The sequence below is a fragment of the Nasonia vitripennis genome, chromosome 3 (assembly GCF_009193385.2).
Source record: "Nasonia vitripennis strain AsymCx chromosome 3, Nvit_psr_1.1, whole genome shotgun sequence".
In the NCBI taxonomy this organism is placed as follows: Eukaryota; Metazoa; Arthropoda; class Insecta; order Hymenoptera; family Pteromalidae; genus Nasonia; species Nasonia vitripennis.
In genome coordinates this window covers 3,620,457-3,643,260 of record NC_045759.1, presented here as the reverse complement: position 1 = coordinate 3,643,260, position 22,804 = coordinate 3,620,457, and the positions used below count along the sequence as shown (strand labels likewise).

At 46.5% G+C, this 22,804-nt stretch overlaps 1 protein-coding gene across 2 annotated transcripts in view; it reads right to left on the bottom strand.

Annotated features, from left to right (window-relative positions):
* The window catches only part of LOC100679016, a 153,017-nt gene extending 130,486 nt beyond the window's left edge, over positions 1 to 22,531 (bottom strand). For both annotated transcript variants that reach the window (XM_016984576.3, XM_031926208.2), the window contains exon 1: positions 21,813 to 22,531. The gene's annotated coding sequence lies outside the window, so the exon portion shown is untranslated. The remainder of the gene's footprint in view (positions 1 to 21,812) is intronic.
* Positions 22,532 to 22,804: the final 273 nt, after the last annotated feature.

The following is a 22,804-nucleotide window of genomic DNA, read 5'->3' as shown; positions in this document are numbered from 1 at the left end:
CAAACACCGAGCCTTTCATTTTCAAAAATCCCCCAAAAAACAAAGACTCTTGTGTTCCCGAGCCTGCATTTGCCCATCGAACGCAAACCCGAGCTACGCGGCTTCGATTAATCCCCCTCAAACACGACGTGCAACGCGAGATTAATTCGTCGAGCGCCAAAAAAAGACGATCCCGTGCGTGGAAGGAAGGCTGGCTGATTGGCTTTCCAGCCCCCGGGACGCGATTAGTTAATATTCGCGAACGTGCAGGTGCCAGGGCAGTCGAGGCTGAAATGAACTTAATCGCACTGTCCGTTTCACATCCGGCGGCCTGTCAGCGGCTGACGATCGGATTTTTGTTCGCTCGGAAGTGAAGGACGGGGACATCGACGGATGCGGGAAACACGTGGCTGGAAAGAAGATTTGGGTTGGATGGTTATAGTAGGGGGAGAAAATGCTTTCTCGGAGTAACAGATGTGCATGCGGTCGTTAAATTCGGTGTAATTTATGCTACGTTTAACTGTTTAATACCCTAAAAACATGTTTAAACAGCAATAACTAATTTACGCCAGCGCACATGTCTCGGCAGTTTGCAGTCGCGTATATTTACATAGCCTTGCTCTCCCTCCCTCTCTCTCTCTCTCTCTCTATCCTCTGTGTACTAAACTGTTCACCCGTTAAACTTGAATTCTATAATAGGATTTAGGACGCATACGAAGTCAAGTATTTCCGAGAGTGGGAGATTATAAAGCAGCCGACGAAACTTCTTGCACGTAAATTCATCGTTACTTAAAGCTGCGTATGAAATATAATGCATCGTCAATCCGATATCTCGGAACATAGTGCGATTCGGCGTCGGCATTAATGCGCGCGTCGAGAGATGCGTCCGATAATGCGATATCCCTTCTCTGCCCCTGGGTTATAAGTATTTTTCCTTTCTCTCCGGGGCTACTCCATTTCGTTCTCCCCCGCGCGATTTCTTTTCTTATTCTACTCGCCCTCTCTCTTTCTCCGCGCGCCCCGTTTTAATCGCCTCAATAATTGCTCTCAGCCCAGGCGTTAAGTAGTTCGGAAGCCTGCAGGAAAGAGAGTGCGGAAAACTTTTCTTGCGATTTGCTAATCGAGTTCCGTGCGCGCCTCCGTCCTTTTTTCTCTCTCCCCCTCTGCCCCTCCTCGCCGCGAAGCCTCTCTATGGCTCTTCATTCAATTTGCTCGGAACCCACCACTGCCGCACGCTATATACTATATAAACCAGCTCCGCTCTCTTGTTCGCGTATACACTCTTTTATCCCGTCGGCTTCGTTTTCGAATTAAAGGAACTCTCGAGAGAGGCGAAATAACAATAAGAAAAGTTCATGCTCATTTGGCTTGAAGAAACGCGCCGCGAGTGCACTTGCATTGTCGAGAGGAGGAGTAGCGCTCTCAGGACAGTCCGGCTTTTGATTCGCGAGGTGGATTTCGTTTTTTTATTCTCCTGCTTCTTCCTCTTTCTCTTCTTCGCTTCCGAGTTTGTTATGCGCTCGGCCGCGGGCACTCGCGAAGCCTTTCGAGAGTAATTGCGGGGGCGTAATTTTCGATACACCGAGAGAGAGAGAGAGAGAGAGAGAGAGAGAGAGAGAGAGAGAGAGAGAGAGAGAGAGAGAGAGAGAGAGTGAGGAAAAACGATGTGGATATTTCGAAAAATACAAAGGCTCGCGCGCGATCTTGAAAAAGAAAAATTCGCGCTTTCAGCTCGAATAATCCGCGCGAGGAACAATACTGCGTGTATCCGCTTTTGTGCGCCGCTCTCGTGAAATTTTCGGCAAATTCGGATAGGGACGAGCCAGCCGGTCTATCATACACGTCATGAAGAGATGTGCCCACTACGCGAACACGCAAAAGCCCGGCGACGTGACCAAAACCGTTATCGATTTACGAGGACAACCAGTAGGATATGCTCCTACTCCCATAAATACAATGCGCTGCTGCAACACAGGCTGCTCCTGGCTCTCGACATATATCGGCTATAAATACGTATTTTATCTGCCGAGGGATTTGAAATGAAATACAGTCGTCAAGAGCTCACGGGATTACCCGTAAAAAGATTTTTATCCCACCCCCACCCTCCGTGCATATCTCTTTGTATCTCTCTCTCTCTCTCTCTATACTATACATCCGCGCGCACTGCCGCCTCTTTGTCTCTGCTCCTCGTGACCGTATTACGTTTTCTATAATAAATTCATGGTGGCCCTACTCTCCCGTGCTACCGTCGCGAGAGACGTGGATTACCATAATCACAATATATATTATTCGACGGTTTCATTCGAGTTCGTCTTGGCATTCGATGTTGATACAAGAGAGCGAAGAAGGAATAATTCAGCGCCAGCGAGAAGGACAGATTGATCGTTAATTTTCAGGGAATACGAAAGGAAGGAGCTAGAAGGCATTTTCCTTGCAGCAACACTCGCTGCAGCTCGAGAACTATATAATAAAATAAGCAAGTCAGGAGCCGCGAGGGGATACGCCGCTCGAAACAAACGAAAACTTAGATTGAGTCCAGTAGAGCTCATCGAATTCCCTTTCTCTCTCCAACATTATCACAATATTTATTCGGCACTACCGTCCGTTCTGCTCTCGAGGGGCCCTCGTGGGAGCTGGGAAAAGTAAGGAGGAAAATGGAACTGGCTTTATTTGATAAATTACCGATGTAGATTGCACAACTCTACGGTTGTTCTGCAGTGCCAAAGGCGCTTGGGTGAAATGAGATGTTTTTTCAGTCAATATAAAAGCTCGATAAGGTAGTCAAGTAGACGACATCAGCGCTCGGTCAGACGAGCCGCTCTCGCACGCGTCACCTCATGCTCTCGGAAAAAATGCTTCGGTGAAAAACTGCCTCTAAAAACAACAACACTGCAGCAGCAACTAGCACTCGATCCAGCACATCCGCAAATTGCACAACTCGTCTATATCGCTTTCGTTTCCTCGGGCCAATAAGCGCGCTCGCTTTCTTCCCACTCGATACAGCGCTAATTTGATGGGCCCACTTTGATATTCACAGCTCCCTACCTCCCCCTCCTCCTTCGATCTTTATACGGGCGAGAATATTTTCCGATGGCATTTTTCCTCGAGAGAGCGCGATCTTTGCACCTATTGGTTCTGGCCGTCCCGGCGAATGGCGCTCGTATATAGGCCAGCCCGACGCCGGTAGTAACCATAACAATAACTGTAGAGAGGGCGCGCGCGCGATCTTCCAGAGATCGGAGAGAAGTTTCAGACCTCTGCACGTGTGTTCGTGTGTATATTGCGAGTATAAAGAGAATACGGCCTTCGAGCTGTATCGGCGAGTAAAATATTTTTCGAGTAGGCCGAATGCGGGGCGTGTTAAGTGGTCCCCGGGAAAAATGAAAGCGGAGAGTTTGACAGCCTAGTTCAGCGGGAGTTTATGAACGCTGATGATGATGGTGCTTTAGTGACTATATAACTGCGCTGCTGCGCGGTATATATGACGAGCGGGCGTGAGGTTGTTGCAGGTGACGGCGTATTAAGTTGGCGGCGCTTTACGTAATGTGGAAATATCTCTCGAGTGCGTGCTCGGGCGATACCCTCTCTTTTCGTATAGGTGTATAGGGTATAGGGAGAATGGAGAAGAAGCAAGATATGTAATAAAGCGATACAGCCAAGAGAGCTACTTTTATATCGGGGGGCGTTGCTCTTAATTCGGCGATAGCCATTGATGCTAGCTCTCTCTCTCTCTCTCTCTCTCTCTCTCTCTCTCTCTCTCTCTCTCTCTCTCTCTCTCTCTCTCTCTCGAGTTTTACGGCTAATAATTTTCTTTTTTAATTAAGAAAAAAGCGCGAGACGCTAGCAACCGCCGAGTTTAACGCCTTCATCGTATAACCTCGGGTTATGCGTGGATTTAGCACTATTGCACCGGTTACTTACATTTTTTTGCGTATAAGCGAGCCGCTTTATAGCCGGAATTTATCATAGGCGTATGAGGAAAAAATAACCACGACAGCGACGTTAAAACAAACGCGCGATGTGTGTCGCGACGTTTTGCTAATTTTATTCATGGCTAAAGAAGTTTCTCTCTTCTCTGGAAAAAAATGCCCGGGTATATCGCGAACTTTATTCTCGGATAATGCGTGGGCGGCTCTCGAGCGCATAATTCAAATTATATATTTTCAGATTATGCCGCCGTATAACGGAGAGCTCGGGCCGAAAAATTAAACGAACATCGCGAAGTTTCAAGTATCCTTTCTTGTTTAAACTTTCTTCTCGCGCTAGCGTGAAACTCTTGCGTTACAGCTAACCAAGAGAGCATACGCTTGGATATTTCGACTGCAAAGAGTCTATTAAGCAGTCATTCGCTGAAACGACGAAAATTGATTTTAATACGGAATGTCGATGCCTACTATGGTTCTACGTATATGACTCGCGGTGTATAAACTTCGGGATTATAATTTATTTAATCAAAAACGTCGATGAGTAGGATTTGAAATTTTGAATTTTAAAAGCAAGGGCCACTGATCAGTGCGCGACGGGAGAAATCTCTGAATTTTACCTCGAAAATATACAGAACTTTACGAATACGAAAGTCAGCGCGGCGGAAGCCCATGCAAATGGGAAATATTTTACGATTCTTCTTTCACTCTGGCTCTCCCTTAAATTTGTCATGTCCTGAGTCATCTTTCTTCTCTTTCTCGAATCTACTCAGATTTTCTGCTTCCTTGGAAAGCCATTTATATTTGGACTCTTTTATACCCTGGAGAAAACACATTTCAAAAACAATATTCAAAGGGACGATTTCTAAACGCAAAAATGACCAAACGAAGCTATTATAACACAGTGTATTCCGATACCTCATTTTCCACGCACTCGCGCAACGCAGCTGCGCATCGATCCCTGCAATCACAAAACTCCAACCAAGCAGACTCAACACACATACGCGCAACTCCTCGCGAGCAGTACACACCGACACACGCGCGAATCTCGGTACAGCGAAACGAAGCTTCGTGCGCGCATTATGCACGGCGTCGCTGCCATTAAATCCTCGACTTGGCGCGAGCTTCCATTGTTTACTCGCTCTTCTCTCCTGGCGCCTCTAAGCTCCTTATCCTCTCGAGCAACTCGTCGACGACTCAGCTGCTGCTGCTACTATACGCTCGGTATATCCCTGAGCCGTTGACGGCCTCGTTTTCCGAGGGCGCGATCGGGAACACGAGCCGGATCGAGTCTCTTCCGATGCTCGTTATACCTCTTCTCGAGCGGCGGACGCGAGGTGACGATACACGCGAGTCGAAAGTTTCATTGTTAGCGACGGGATTAGATACCGCGGCTCTCTGATGCTGCCGCTGCAGGGGATTTTTGAGGGATAGAGAGCGCAGCGCAACTTCCGATGTAGTTGCTCGTGTTCTTGGCCGTTGGAGGAGGGTTTGCGAGTCGAAGGTGTATGGGGGATTGTTTAGAGGAGGTTTCCAGAGAACCTGATGCTGTAGTAGCTCGAGAGAGCTTGAAAGCTCCGAGCGGGGATTCGGAACGCTGCTGGATGTATTGGATTACAACCGGCTGGGTTATTTAAAATCGATTTTTGAAAACTAGTTCCATTGAATGAAAAAAATCAACTCGAAACAGCAATTCCGCGAGGCAGTGGGGCGCAGCTAGAGCAGAGGATGAAGTCTCGTAAAACAAGGAATATAGAAGAAAAATCCGAAGTCTCTCGTCGTAGAGAGAAGGAGAGAGCCGGCCTGTTTTCCGCGCAACTGGTTCGCGAACATGCAGCCAGGGGTATTTTCCCGCGCTGTCCACTGCACTTTTCCGGAAAATTGACTCCTCGCAATTTTCGAGGCCAATTTCCTGCCAGTCGAGCCTCCCTCCGACGAGATCCGGAGTTTCGGGAGAGCCGAGAACCGATGCTGATATCGCGAAGAGGAGACGCGGTTTTCGCGTACGGAGATCGTGTGCACAGAGGTATTATATTTGAATTTTTACTCGACGCAAGCAAGAATCTGTATCGCAACACCATCAGTACAGCAAGAGCCGCATACAAACTTCTCAAACTCGACCAGAAACATCCGGCGTCTTTCAAAAACCACGACCACCAGAAGTAGCAGTGCCAGCGAAACTCACCGCCATCTCGAAAGACTCAAAACTTCTCGCGATGTATACGGCCCCGGCGAGAGCAAACAAAAACACTCAGGCTGTAAAGTAGGGAAGCCTGTCGCGCGAGATCGCCTACTCGGCACACATCCGTTTCCGCTATTCTTACCCGCCTCGTGTATCAACTGCACATCCCTATACTATATACTCTCTGTACTCTATACGCACCCTACTGGCCGGGGTTTTATTCCAGACACGCGTAAGCCGGCGCTTTTTGCCTCGGCCGATATGCTCGAAACCAGCGGCTGCATAAAGCACATCTCGCGTGAGCTGGGGAGAGAGAGGGAGGGTATCGAACTGTTATGATCGCCGTCGTCGAGGCTTGGACCAGGTCCAAAAGTCCGCTAACGGCCAGATAACTTAGAGGTGCGCGCGACGTACACACACACACGTGCCGTTGGACGCGCGCGGATCCAGCAGCGGCTAACGGACGCCCAGATAAAGTGGCTCGACCAGATAAACAAACAAAGCGGATGGGTAATGGATTGTGCTGGAGAGAGAGAGAGAGAGAGAGAGAGAGAGAGAGAGAGAGAGAGAGAGAGGAGCTGAGAGTTGCGGGACGAGAGAGGATTTGTATTTTGGACGCTGGTGTGGGAGCCGAGAGGATGAGAGGACGACGTATGGAGTGTTATGTGAGCCCTTTTTTTGGCGGCGATTTTTCTGTAGGCTTATACTAGTTTTTAGTGGTCCGTGCACATGATGGCGTTGTCGTGCTTGTTAATCCTTTTCTTAAAAAACAAAACGAACTTCTCAGATAAATTGAAATCAAATCGATTTTCCGGTCCACGTTCTCGAATCAAGTTTTTTCATTGCTCGAGATCCTTGAACGCAAAATACAGCTTCCGAACTGGCAAAGGCAAAACACGATCTTTTAGCGTTACACTGCTGAAATAAAAGCTGCAACGCGAAAAAGTTCTATAGCGTAGTGGCAGAAAGGCAAACGTAATAAAAGTGTTTCGAATCGTAACGAACGGTAAACGGAGAAAAATGAAAAAAATAAATAAAATACACGGTATAACGCGTAACGAATAAAGTAAAGGAGTCGACGTAGCACAGAGACCGGCGAACGATATGAAAAAATTGAAGCTGATAAGGTAGTTGCGAGATAAATTGCTGTGCGCAGCACAAAGTCGCAAATTAAATTTTTAAAAGCTTCTGGCAGAGAGATAGATTAATTTGTAAATTGGCAGCTGTCGAACAAAAGAATAACTCGACGCTTTTTCACGTCCCTTTTAATTTCTCGCTGTAATTTGACAATTTGACTGAATTCAAATTTACGCATTAAATTCGCGCGGGGCTCAATTAAACCAACAAAAAACGAAATCAACCCGAAGACAAAGCAGTCACTTTTTCCACGACCTATTTACACATCCCAGCGAAGAACTAACGACTTGCGGAAACGGGCAAAAATATGGACCTCGACTCTATCGGTTATAATTCGTCTTTGCCAGGTCGCGGAGCAACCGGTATATTGGACGCTCGACTCGGCAATCGGCGATAGCGCTGCTGTTTTTGTTTGGATATTGAATCGGCTCTCTCTCGGCCTGCAGCACAAAGCGAGCCGTTATTTATGTCGCTGCACGCTGATTTCCTTCCCCCCAGCGTGTATGTACAGGATTTTTTATTTTTTTCATTCTCGTATATTCGGTTCGCCTCCATTTTTATTATATTCCGCCGCCGAGGGGAAATTGGGGGAGTGGCTCTCTCGGCCGATATCGGCCCCGCGTGTGTGGGGTCCGGTAATGAATGTTCGCTTTTGCAATCAGCGAGATATCGAGAGATTTCATCTCTTCCGGGGCATTTTTTTGCTGCTCCGGAGGAAAAGAGGCTGTTGGCGAGAGGTGCTTTTTCGCGTTTATCAGTATTTATGAGGAGTCGCATATATTGATTTGATTTTAGATTCGCGCTTGCTGGTTCTCTGATTTAAAAGAGAGGATTTGTGAGTTTGCGTTTTCGCTCTCATTGATTCAGCGAAGAGAAGCTGAATGTTTAATTCGAACTAAAAGCTTTTTAACTAGTCCCCGATCGGGGAGAAAAAATAAAATGAAATTTTAGGAACTGTATCGAGAGAGAGACTTACTTAGCGTTGAATGAGCGAGAGCGAATTAAATGTTTGATCACTCACCTGAAATAAAAAAAAAAGGATAAAATGCATTAGCAATTGTGATTAACGCTTAAAGACTAACTCGGTAAGCATCCCATTTAACGATTAAACATGTAACGCATCAGCAGGTTTTACACCGAGAAGCGACTCGCAAGCCAGGGGCTATTTTCCGTCCGGAGCAATTCTAGTGTACATCCTTGCCAGTCGCAGCCGTTGTCGTCGCTTGCGGATCGAGCTAACTCGTAAACACGCTTCTGAACGCCGTAAACTGACTGTTGGACCGACGTTTGCGCACACACACACGGGAGACGAACGTCGTTTGCGCGTCTACGCACACAGCTCCTTGCGGAAGGCTACTTTAGGATTAGCTAATTATTTATCTTTCCTCGCTGATTGAGACCACCGTTTGACGTTGCTTAGCTATACTTTTGTCCTGGATGTACAGCTCGAAAGGTTCGTTCTTTATTCCGAGAATCACAGCGATCCACGTACATAAACGTTCCCTCTCTGCATCGACATAATTACGATAATGTTGTTTATGTACCGTCTCCAGCACGGCAAACTCCGCGAAATTCCCAAACTGTCTAAGCTCGAGTCCAGCACACTCCAATTTCTTCAATAATTAGATAGCCCGAGTATACGTAGAACGACATCGACAGAGAAGCTCTACGCACGTGCATACGCAGAGGATATGGCTACAGCAGTAGCAACGTGTACGTCCACAAAGCCGTGATCGCGACTGCCGTACATACGCGCCCTTGTGCCGTGCATAAGGATATGCACATACGACGACGGAGGCAGCTCTCTCTCTCTCTCTCTCTCTCTCTCTCTCTCTCCGTGTGTGTACCCAAGTGCGCTGGTCAACTTCTTATTCATATCCGCGGGCGGTGACGCAAACACGATTCTAGTCCCCACTACACGCGCGCTTGGGGACAAAGGACGAGGCGTGCGACAGTGGACTGGTCAAACGGTTCATTAGTCCTCGGCGCATAACTCCGAACTATATAGCTTTCTAGCGTAGGTGTGTATCAGAGAGTTATCGACATTTCGATTGGCGCTATGTATTCACAGACTCAACGCTCGAAATCGAGCTCAATAAAGCAAAGCTGCTGTGCTGGCTAAATCCTAACTGTGTAATGAGCAGCAGCAGCAGCAGCAGTCCTTTCCGATCGTCTCCCCCGCAACAACACCTTCCACTTCTGGAGCGAGCGAAGTAGGAACAACGTGTCCGCTATAGATTTCCGCAAGCACTCGCTGCGGAAGCTCAGAGCCCTCGTATCCCTGTCAGCACCGCCGCCGAGGCTCTCCCCAGTATGTCTGTATACACTCTCTCGCGCATGCAGAGCTATGTACCGCAGAGAGAGAGAGAGAGAGAGAGAGAGAGAGAGAGAGGGAGAGAGAGAGAGAGAGAGAGAGAGAGAGAGAGAGAGAGAGCTGGCTGTAAACCCCCTAAACAACTGCTCCTTGTCTTCGGTGTACGGCGAGGCAAGTTATAACGATCGCGGCCTTAACAAGCGCGAATGCAAATAGTTTATTTGACTTATTGGACACGAGCGCTATACGGTGGAAATGCAACTTACCGGATTTCGCGGTATGCGGTCGACTATGACGATTCTGATGTTCCGAAGCCTTTGCGGCGCGTTGCTCTGTTGGTATAACTTTCCCAGAGAGATGTGGAGCGTTCGTTAAGGCTATGCAGCGGCGGCGCTGTTAGAGTTGCGCGAGCGAGGGATGACGGGGGGCTGTTTTTTGGCTGCGGTTAGTTTGCCGTGACTTTGATGAGTTTGTGCGTTTTGCCGCGCGAAGCTTACCGTTATCTTGTCGAACTTTGTCAGAATAGATATTTTACAAAGGGGCCAAGTGAAACTGGTCAATTTTACGTCGGCCGCGCGGAATTTCCGGGTAATCCTCCTCGCAAGCGACGCGGCGCGGCGGTGGTGGTCGATAAGAAAACTCTCTCCAGCTATACGTATATGAAAAAAATACGCGGACATAACGTCGACATAAATAAAGCTCGTGAACTTTTTCCGCATAACTTGAATATGTAAATCCTCGCGGGGGCGCACACGCGCGCAGCCGTCTCTCCGCATCAATTATCCCGCTATCTCTCTCGGCCGAAATTTCCACGCGAGTTTAGATAACGTCGTGTAAATGTTTGGAGGTTCCTCTTCTCTTCGAGAAAAATTCCACGTGTAGAGACGTTCGTTGAATAATCCAAACGGGCATCTCGATTGTCGCGAACGACAGAGCGTCGCCTTAATTTCCCGAAAACTCTGGCTCATGCCTTTTTAAATTTTTTATCCCCTCCGAAATGTGTAGCTCTAGGTCCCCAGGAGCGCATAGGGAAATCTCACGAGTTGTGTCCGAGGCAAAAAAAGGCGCATAATCCCAAATGGAAAAATTCATGCGCGCAGCCCGGCCTGTATACGCAAGCATCTATTTACTTTTATACGCGGAGGGAAGCTTTCTCTCCCGGCCATTCATGTAAATGCCAGGGGCATCGGGTCGTGTGCCGTAATCCCGCGTCCTACCCCCCTCCGCTTATGGCTAACGAGCTGCTCTGGGGACGAGCATGAAGAAACGGCATCTTTGAAGACTGCCGGGATTCGCTAATCCAGCGCGTCGTGTCTCGTATCTTCTTTTTTGGCACCTATGCGATTTTTACCTCCGGGTAATTATAACCGTGTCGCTTATCGATATCCCGAAATGAGCTCCGATCCCGTATACGTCGGCAGTTTCGGTATATTTTCGGATTTTTAGCGATAATCGAGTTACTCGCAAAGCCGATAAAACGCTTTGAATAGGTAACGACTTCGTTGAAAATGTGCACGCGCGAAAATAAGGTAATCGGATTCCGAGGAATAGAATTATTCCCGGCGCGCAGTATATGGTCTCTCGCAGTGTACGTATAATCAACTCTGGATGGGACAGAGCTAACGAAGCTCGCTAATAGCCTCGAAATTACGAGAGCAACGTCATAATTCGAAGTATTTCAACGCTCGGCTCAAAAGAGAGACGCTTTTACCTGCTGCTCGCAGAGATTAAACATCGATGCGGCCGAGGGAGAGCTCTTAAGTCTCGCCGGAGATGAAGCCCTTGGTTTACGGCATCAGCGCGTAAAATTCATTAGAGCCCGCCAATCATAAAAATCTTCTCATCAGCTACCGGCTTCTTCATCAATCCCCGTCGTAAAGATCATCCTTGTACTTCCAGCCATGTCGTAAACTCCCAATTAGAGGAGTCCTTCTTCAAAAAACATCGTCTCAGTAGTGTGTTATATACTGCACAGAGAGAGTACTCGCAAAACACGATCAAAATCCAGGATTTACGAGCTCTTTTTCGAGATGATATTTCGCTGGCAGGGGAGCGAAGAGCTTTTTGGAAAAGCAACGTTCCGTAAAAAGCAAACGGCGGAGAGACCGTAAAGTCTCCCCCGCGAGGCATGCGCGGCCATGGTAGTGGAGCGAGTAGTGCGCTTTTTCCGCGATGACCCGCGCGCGCAAACACGACCGAACGCGCTTATGGCTGTCCTAAAAACGTTTAAGCGCGAATCTCTCGTGATCTCCGTGTGCATTAGAGCAAAGTTTGAGTGAATTTTCGGTCGGTCTTTATGTGCTGCGGTATATATATTGTTACAGATTTTCATGTAATTGATACTTGATGAATCTTCCCTATTATATTAGTATAGAGTTATATCTGCATTTCTCTTATACAATAGCTAATACACGTTAACATACGCATCAACGCAGTGAACAATGGGCTTTGTTGCAGCTCGAATTGACAAATAATCCCCGCAAGCCATTCAAATGCGATAATAATGGATATCATACACATTAACTAAATGAATAGTAAATACAGACAACTATAGATACGCCCATTCATTAGAGCCAACCGCGAATGCTTGCAGAGTTTATAAATCATTTGACCTAGATGGTTATGCAGTCGGCTCATCAAATTACCTCTACGTATAACCGAGCGGCGCTTGATTTTGAAAAAATTTCCCCTTTCGAGCATTGCGCAAATAAGCGCTCGGTTTTACAAAAGTAAAGTATTTAAACACACCACAGCGCGATTTCTCCCTCCGGCAATTTCACCCATAAAAATCACCTTCGCTTCGTATTCATTTCCAGAGCTGAAAGCAAACAAAAAAATTAAAAATAATACCCCGCGAGCAAGTGGAAAAAAATCGCAGACGTTAAACAAAAGTTTCGAATGCGCACAGCCGGACGTGACAAGTGGACTCGAAAATTCGAGGGAAAAAAGCCGCAACGCGCGACCCACAGAAGAGAGAAAATAAAAGTGGAACTTCGAAACTTCGCCGTATGTAGCTGTAGTCGCGGTGAAAACGAAAAATTTCCGCGGGGAAAAAAATAGTTCCATTTCAGAAAAAAGAAGAATGAGAGACAGTGGAGGAGAAGAAGAAGCAAGAGAGAGAGAGAGAGAGAGAGAGAGAGAGAGAGAGAGAGAGAAAGTAATAGCGCGGCTTCCGTTAGGTCGAAAACATCGCCCCGAGTGCTACACACATCCATCGCGCGGTGGCCTCTAGCTCGAGGCGAAAATAAGCCGCAACACGGATAGAGATAGCGCAGCGCTAGAAAAGGTAGATAAAAAGAGAGAGGGAAGATTGAAAGGGGGTTGTTGCAGGGAAGCTCCGTTTCCGCGCGGACAATGGTGCGCGACAATGACAACTAAACTGCGCGCGCGCTGCGAAGGAAGTGCTCTAACAACGCGCGTTTCCACTGCCTATAGCACGTATGAACGAACGTGTATACTTCGAGTAAAATGCAGCTCTCGACTCGGCGCACAAATTCAACGGAACGTTTGCATAAACAACCGCGCCTGTACATGCCCTCTTTGAGTCTTCGCAGACACGCGCTCGAGAGCCAAAGAGAAAAAAGAGCGACACACAAGAGGTAGTCGTACAGGGCAGTGTGGCGACTTTTAGAATTTCCGAGCTTTCATCGAACTTCGCCCGTGTGTGTGTGTGTGTAGCTTGGAAAAGTGTCGCCAAGTTTTTCCTAACTTTTCTCGCCGCTGCTTACTTTTCCGTATACGCGCGTCGTCGACGTTGTCGGTGTGTGTACACGAGGAGGTGGTGTACCTATAACGTCGTCGGATTTCCGAAGTAGTGAGAGAGAGAGAGAGAGAGAGAGAGAGAGAGAGAGAGAGAGAGAGAGAGAGGAAACGAGACGGACTGCGAGTTGAAAATTTCATTTCAATCAGGGCCCGAGCCGCTAAGAATTTTACTTTGATTTAAAGTCTCCTGCGCGGTAATTTATCGAGATTTGAGTGCGCGAGTTTTCCGAGAAAGAGAGTGATGGATGTTCGGAAATTTCTCGTTTAGAGCGACGAGTGCTCGCTCCGGTGAGTCGCGCTCCAGAGAAAGAGAGCGATGTTCTTAATCGATAGATTGACGACGGTTGAGAAGGAATCGCTGTAGTGGTGCCATTTTTCTCAGGGGTATGGATAAGCGAATTTAGACTAATGCACGATAATATAATTTTGAAGCTCAGTCGCACCAGGTAAAACCTCCTGCATAACGTTGTAACGCCGATTCGATAAGGCACATTATCATAATAATAATACATCTCACGAGAGCCAAACTAGAAAATACGCTCCGACAGCATATTCGCGAAGCATCGAATTCCATAAAAAAAAAAAATTGTGTCAAGACGTATCGATTCCCCCCGCACCAAAAAAACATGCGAAAATTTTCCAAACCCGCTGCTCCGAGGCGGACCATAAAGTATTATATTATACACTCGATGCAAACGTCCAGCCACTTATCAAGCGCAAAAAATCCTCTCAAACATTTCCGCTTCATCGCGCAGTACATTTCAGCCGAGTAGAAAACTTTCGGGCAGTCGCGTCTCTCTCTTCCTCTCGCGGCCGCCGAGCGAGATATATAAATGCGCATCGATGCTTCGGAAAAAAGAAGCCCTGCGCTCTCGTGGAAAAATTATCGACGTGGGAGACTATATATACGGAGGCAAAGTTACGAGTTGCAGTGTCGCTCGACATTAATAACGCATCGCGGATGGAGTATGCGCTGCGAGTTTTGAATTTTTTAAAACTTTCCCGTACAGTACTTGTAGAGGAGGGAAGGAATTTCGATGAGCTCGGTGTTTAATTGTACGTGCGCTCGTCATTTTTCGAGAATGCGAAGGGCAATCATTTTTCGCATTGTATCGGTGATATGCTCCGGTAAGTACGGATAATTTTTCCAATTTCAAAAGTCGATGATTCGAGAGTACAATGGGGGGTAGCGATAATAACGCGAGGAAGATTGTCCGTTGGCGCGAAATAACAACGTAAGTTTTTTTTTTCGTAACTTTTATATCCAATAATTTTAATTCTGTTCTCAGGCCGTGGACACCCTCTTGGGACTGCCGTGAATAGGAGACGTTATGCCTGTCGGAAATAAAGCACGAGCTTTTCAGTAGTAAATAGACGGACAAGAATGGAGGATCCGAAGAAAGAATCTATCGCGACATTGTGGCTCATCCGCGCGAGATAATTATGCGAGATTTTCTCGCGATTGTTGCACACTCCGATTTCGAAATCAGAATTCTTCAATACAATCTGGCCTCTTATTGTGATTCTTAAATAAACGTAAATAGCTGGTGGAAAGATGGCTCGTGACAACTTGTGAATAGAAGATAGGGAAAAGTCCGGGGCGCCTGTCACGTTATAACGCTTGGATGGGGATGATAATTGTGCAAGTTTCTTTTCGATTATAGAGGCTGAATGAAAAGATTCTTGGGCTTGAATTCATTTTCAAGTAAATGACGTTTCTCTATTATAGGTCATAATTTAATTCGTAGGATTTAAAATTACTTCATATAATGCGTGTTGAATCTCAGAAACAAAACAATAAAAACGAACTTTCAATAACGTCTAGGACCGCGATCTTCGATAACCCCACCTCCAAACACCATCGATCTCTCGGTGGCCAATGAGAACTTATCAATTTACTCGCGAGAGAGGTGTCATTGAGCAAAATCCCAGAAGCACATTAACACGCGCGGCGGCAAAGAAGAAAGCCCCAAGTACAGCTCATAAAGCTCGAGCTCACGCGGCTACCCGAGTATAATATACGACTCGGACGCCGCTGGCTTATAAAAAATGATACAGCGTAAAATGAAAAGCGTTCGATGCAGTGCTATATATACTGGCGCAGTAGCGCAGGAGGCCAAAAGGGTGAAGGCAGGGGCAGCAGCAAGAAGCGCCGAGTGATAAATCCGACATGACCCAACGACCATAGAGCAGTCCCGCGGCGTTTTGGTCTGGTTGTCCCGTCCGGCAGAGGTCTACTCTCTGGACGCTCTATGCTATAGCGGGGCTCGCTCTCCCGTCGCGAAAATATCGCCCCTTGTTCGGCTCAACCCGCATGAAGAATCATGACCTCGGTTAATTTCGTGACGCATTGCCAGTATATATGCTCTGTACCGAGGAGAACGAGAAACCGTTCGAGAGCTGCGCTTTTGACTTGATATTTCGTTCCATTGGGAGCTTATGTGTGTGATATCACGCGAGGAAATTATTTCGAGAGAGAGAGAGAGAGAGAGAGAGAGAGAGAGAGAGAGAGAGAGAGAGAGAGAGTGAAGGGAAAATTTTGCGCAAAACGAATACGACAAAGTTCTCTCGCGCGCGCTTTTGCTTTGTCGTATACGTGTGTAACGTAAGGCATTTTGCACTTTGAGAATTTCAACTTTCAACGCGAAACTAGTTACGGTTGCACAAAGCTAAATATATACGAATTTCGTGTCATTGAAGTACAGGAGCGTGAGTAATTAAAATGAAAATATTCCGCGTATGAAGTTCAACTTCCAGAGGCTTTATAAACCAAACTTTGGTTATCAAGAATGGGTTAAAAGACGCTGACTAGCAAACACTACTGTGGCGAAAAAATTGAATGACCTACTTTTAAAAAATACGTATACACCAAACTGGACAAAAGAGCCGACGAACCCGTACACACACACACACACACACAATTATACTCGCGCAGACAGAGAGCTTCGCACCAACGTTCTTTAATTAAACATCCCGATCGTGCTGCTCTTCTCAATGAAAAAATTACGCGAGGTGCAGCGTTGCATATGGAAATCTTAATTTCTGGAAACAAACACAACTCGTGCCCTGCGCACCTTTACGCCGTTTGTGGAAGAACAAGCGAGGCGTTATGTTCCGCTTCACTCGACGGAACCTCTCTCTGTGTGCGTGTGTGTAAATAAAGTAAGTCAGAGGATGTAATTCTGTTTTCCTCTGAGAGCTTGAATTATAGAGAGGGTTTTATCTTGCAGCTTGTGTTTGCACGCGCTGTAGGTGTTTCGTTGTTAGCATGCATAGTGGAGAGGAGAATTTATGTCGGGAAAAATGACGTCGAGCTTATTCGCGCGCGCGTGTTCGCGTCGGGAAGTAAAAGCTGAAAAAGGCAGAGAGAAAAACCCTTTCAGCGAATTATAACCAACCGAGACAGCCCGATGATCACTTTTTCAAGGCTCCGTATTGCGTAAACAATCGCTCGTGAAGCTGTAGCAAAGTAAGGCACAACCGCAGAGACGGCTGTATTGTTGCCGGAGAGAGTTGGCTCCGACAATTCGGTGCGCAACCGAGGAAAGTTCAAACTTGTATATCAATACAGCCGCGCCGGCGTACACCAATTTCCCGCGCGCAGTTCTTCTCCTCTCTGTCTTTGATTGGCCCCGCATTCGCCTGGTGCATACGTATGGTTTGCACTGCTCAAAGGGACGCTGTTTGTCGAGCTAATTATATACATGAAGTTCGTATCGGTATAAACACGAGTAAGTCAAATTCCCAAACGCCAGGGGGACGAGCATACGGGACCGAAGCAAAACTGAGCCGAAGATTCAATTAGCCGGACATCGGCGCGCTGAAGAGGTGGTCCTCTGATTTACATCAAAGCAGCTTCGAATACATATATAAGCGTTGTTTGTTTAGTTTAGAGAGTCGGTGATTAAGAGTTATTGGTTCGCAGCTCTCTCGAGCCAGCGGGGAAAGTTGAAACTGTTTCGGTCCCGCGTCCAAGTGTGTTTAGCGCGAATATTTCGGGAAACGAATGCGGGAGTGAAACTTGTTCAATTATAGGGGTGTATACAGGTCGGGAAGGAAAAAAATGCTTAATTCACCAAGTGCGAAGTTTTGCGCGACGACAACAGGAGGGGTGTCGGTGCGGGGGTTTTAGAAATTGACTTTTCGAGGAACTCTTGGCTTTATTAAATTTCTAGGCGAAGTTTGGAGGAACTTTTTTCTCTTTTATTCTGCGATTAACGCTTTCATTAAAAACTGCTATTGTATAAGTCGTTCTTTTTGTATAGGACACGCGTACGAAGCATTTTTATTGAGATAGCTTATCGGAGTATTTGCGCAACGTTATTGGAAAATAAGAGAAAAGGTTTTCGAGGAAATGAAAAGATCGGGGTAGAACCTATCGGCATTTCAATCATCCAATAACACAGTCGAGTATCGTTGAATTTGCAACGGATTTTGCATATTCTTCGTAAAACTCTTTTATCAGCAGCAACGATGGATGTTTTTAATCTCCAAAGTAAAATTCGTCACGATTTTTTTCCCATCACCATACACGCCCCCTATATCAACTAATCTTCCATCCATAACTGATCCATTCTCTCCATAACGAAAACGAAAAAAAAAAACAAAGAACCCGCGATACTCGCCCAATTCAACTGGATTGCCTTCCAAATGACTATTCCTGCTGTCTGCAGCAGCAGCGAAATGGAAATCCGCGATTGAAAGAGTCGCCAAAGCAAATCCCGACGTTTCCAAACGCGTATATGAAATAGTCCCTTTCTGATATATTCTCCCGCTTTATGAAAATCTCTCTTGGCCCTCGAGCGCTTATGCGATAATTCTCGCGCCGCCGCCATTAAAATGAGCAAACAATTACCCCAATGACTCGTAACAAGAAGTCATAAATTACGCGGCCGCCGCGAGCGACGAGGCTCTCTAATGAGATTTTTATCGGATTATCGACGAAACTTCGTCGAAAAATACCGGCAGCCTGGTAATTTCGCGACGGGAAAAAAAGGAGGCTGCTGCAATCCGCCGAGAGACGCGTCGAAGTTCGCGTGTGGCAGTACAGAGAGGAGAGAGAACGCGAGCGATAAATCTCGATGATCGACCAGCGGCCCCCCCGTATACTGAATCTTCTGAATCGACGACTTTCAAATCGGCTTTTTTAATCTATGCGAGATTTATGGCTTTATTTTAAAAGCCCTCGCAATTTATCGCGCTTTATGCGTCCACGAGGCTGTAGTCGGGTGGTTAATGAAAGGAAATATTTTTCCAGGAGGTATTTTTTTTTGTTCGAAACGTTGGCGCTGGGGTTTTGAGTTATACATCTTCCGACGACGATTCGTTTTTATTCAGCAGTCGATTCGGGAGAATCTTCGCTTGGCTTTCAATGTTTACTCAGTTTTCCGATAAGTTATTACGTCAGACTTTCCATAATTGAAATATAACATCTTTACGCTACGCAGTTGCTATGATAGCAGAAAAGTTGCTTTTAAATGCTTAAAAACGACGTAATTGAATCACTCCCACGCAAACGTCTCGTCCCTCAAAGTATCGAATTGAAATAACAATGTTTTATCCCATCTAATTGAGAATCACCTCGCAAAGTTTGTTCGTAAAAAAATGAAGGTATACATAATTTATCGGAACTGTAATCCCTAAAATCTCTCTCCCGCAAAGAAGAAGCCTCCCCTAAAAGATCTCTAGCAGCGGCGGTAAGCTTCCATCCCGCATACTAATTGGAGATCGACGCGCCGTGGCGCGATTCGATACCCCCACCCCCGAAAAACTGATAATACCCTTGCCAAACCACCGCCGCGACGCAGTAATTAAAGAGCCCCCCGACACCTCTATCGCAAGCGCGTGCGCGCATAGTCGCTGCTGCAACTATATCCCTCGGTCATTCGAGTCTCTTCAAAGGACTCGTGCGCGACTATACGGGCAAAGCGGCACCGACAAACTATAGTGCCTTGCGAATCGACTTTTGGATTTAGAGCCCTGAATGAGAGCCGAGGGCTGCACACAGGATACCCAAGTGCGTTTGGTATGGGATACAACGTTAATCAGGGTCACGCGCTTAGATGTCGAGAGATGCTCTTGGTGTATCGGGTGTGTGCGCGCGCTAACGCATGATTAGAGGTCGGTGTTGAGTACTGTACGGTGCAGGCAAAGGAGTCGAGTTGTTTTCGATGGAATTTTTGAATTCGAGTTTTGAAGGTGTTGGAAGTGTTCTATTGTTGGGGTTGGACTTAAAGGATCGGTGATTGCACCGAGTTCGCTTAATTGTACATACCGAGACATTGTAATCTGCGTCTAGCAAGATCAATATTGTCTGAAGATAATGGGAATTAAAGCCCTGATGGATGTTGAGCCGCTAATGCATCAACAAGATTCCGCGGTAACAATAGCTCTATTCGATAATGATCCGACATGCCATAATTAGTCCGCAGCAAATAATAGCACAGTGTGTGACGGAATGTAAATAACTCGAGCACAAGAGTAAAATGAGAAACGATACCATTATTTTCCGAACGAAAATAAAAACTATCGAGACCCTCTCGAAATACGTCTATTCCACTAGGTTGTATAAATTTCGAAAGCTTTTTCCAAGCTTGCCTGTCCAAACAGAAATTCGCCTCTGCTTTATTTTTCGGCGAAAATGCGAATTCATATTTTTCCTTTAAACGCTCTCTACTCAGTGTGATTCGAACAATTCCGCCGTTAAGGTCACACTTCCAACACTGTTTTCCCGCAATTTTGCGACGCTAAAAAAAGCAGCTAAAAATACAAAAACAAATAATACGAATAATAACACTCCGGTTCAAACCGAAGCACACATCGACCCTGCCATATGATGCAGCGCTATCGTCAACCCTTTTTATTTTATCCCTCGCGAAATCATCCCACCTGACACAATTCCAGACGGAAACGCTCGCGCAATAATGAAAATAAAACTGTCAGCTGGAGTAACAAGCACAAGTACACTATATACACGTATGCAGAGATTGGGGCAGCTCAAAAATCTCGTCGACATAGAGCCGAAATATTGGCGGGACATATACTCGATAAAACAATAGCTGCATCGCGGGGGGTAGGGGACACGCGCATTAAGTAAATACGCCTCTCGTAGAAGAGGAAGGGATAGAGTACCTGTATAAGCTATAAATTCGGCTTTTTCCGCGCGCGAGAGAGAGTTTGTTTTGTTCGGACAAGTGCTTTGGCGGCACGATAAAAAATAAAACGGAAGTTTTTTGTTGAGGCAGTTACGAGCCGCGGATAAAATCGCACTTTATAAATAACCGGCATTATTTGGGAGACTTGCGATACTGCTGGGAAATAAATTGTTGTTCGAATATTGCGCGCGGGGAGCGAGCGCGCGCGTGGCTTCGTGCACTCACTTTGGCATACCTTATACATGTTTCGTGATGTATATGCGATATTCGGTGAAATATTTTTCTTTGTTTTTGGAAATTCGAATATTGGCCTTGTTGACAAAATTGTCCATTTAATGCACTTAATGCACAGTGTAGCAAACTTTGGCAAGCACAAGCAGCCTCAACAGCAGATCCAACAAGGCTGAGCTCACACCTAACCGGGTTAGGCACAGTCACAGTCCTGTATATATGGGATTATACACGCTGATTGTAATGAGGATATTTAAAAAGTACTTATACGCCATCTATCGCCGCTGGCCAGTAACCCGGAGAGAAGCGGGATATGGGAAAAGCCAGTCCAAAACTGCTTTTTTGACGGCTGCACATACGTATGACTACTATACGACTGATTATTGTTATTCGCGTAAGAAAATAAAAATACTTCGAGATTGGCAGTGACCTAAAAAAAAAATTTTAATGGGGAGGTAAGGAGAAAAAAAATTCGAAATGAACGAAAACACTTTGAAAATGTAGAAAATGTGTATTTTGTAAAATATATGAAAGAAATTCAAAGAAGCAGAGAAAAACGCGTAAAAGTTAAATAGTCGCTAACACTACGGATATAATAACGTAATATATTCAAATTCAATGCTGATCTGTTCTTACGGAACCTCACCGTTCATTGTTCCTTATTTGACTTGAACTTGATATTATAAGTAAACAGCGTTAAATTTTAAAAATATTCACTCTGCATGATAAAAAACCGTCTCCAAAAGGCATAAAATTCCCCTCTATGTAGAACGGATGTCTATCTTGATAACGTTCTGTTCTTTACGTTTATAGTCCAACGACGAAAACTACTGCAACGGTCTTCGTAAAACTTTCGCAAATGTCTTCCTTACGTTTTCTGAAATGGCTTACGGAGACTGTACAGCTTTGCTATACGTGCCTACAGTTAAACTGCTCGAGTTCCACAGAAGGATGATGTGCGCAAACAAACATCGCCCACCAAACTTCGAAGTTTTACAAAACGCCTTTGTCCTAAGCTCGACGCATCGATTTTAACCTTACCCAACGCCCTCCGAATTTGAAAACCCCATCGAAGTAAAAAACCGTTACACCTCGCGAACAAAGACGCAAAAGTTTATCATCGCACTCACCTCCGTGGCAGCGAGCTGCGCAGCTTCGTGGAAAGCCCGGTCAGTCCTCTCTCCCGCCGGTCGTCCGCATTTCTCCGAAAAGAGCGACGCCGCACTCGGCGCTGCAGCGAGTTCCTTTTCACGCGCGCGAGCAACGTTCGATCCTCACATAGTAGCTAACCTCTCTCGGACCCTTCGTCTCGTCTCTCTTCCTTCGCAGCCCGTTCTTCCTCGCTATATACCGCAGCGCAAGGGCTACTTTACTTCAGCAGCTGGCCAGTGACAGCACGTCGCACTGATTGGCCGAGTGACGCGCCGAGAGAGAAATTGCTCAGCTGCAGTCGTGAACTCGGATCGAACGACTCGGAATTTTCACCGGGTTCCATTTGCCCCCTTTTCACTGCAGTTTGCACACTGTTTCTTTTTCTCTCTCTCCCTTTTCTATTTCATTCCGTTCACTCACTGTACCATATATATATATATACGGCCGGACACTCGCAGTTTTTCTCTCACAATCCATATCCCGAGGAACATCCGCGACAACTGTCATCAACATCGCAACACACGTAACCTCTCCGCCGGTCACATCCTGGACGTAGTGAAAAATTTACGAAAACAAAAAACGACGCAGGTATCACGCGGTCACGGGGGCAGTGCGTGTACCATGTACAAACACGGGAACGAGTCGCGCAAAGGTGATGCCTCGGAAAGCGTGCGCGCCGAGGATCGGGCGGTGACTGAGCCGCCGATTCGCGCGCGGCTGCTCTCTTTCGGCCCCCGATCGCGGCGCCACCAGCGGAGGAACGTGGAACTTTGCTCGGTGAGGTTCTTTTTCTTGCAGCACAGCAGAGTAGAGAGGAGGGAAAGGGTCGGCTTTTCGAAATTGTTCGAGCGACGGGGAATCGGATTTCTCGTCTCTTTCGACTTTTCGGCTCTTGTTCATATACATATACACGGGGCTTCGAGGGTGTTGTATAGGACCGCAGATGGCTGAATTGGCACGAGATCGCGTG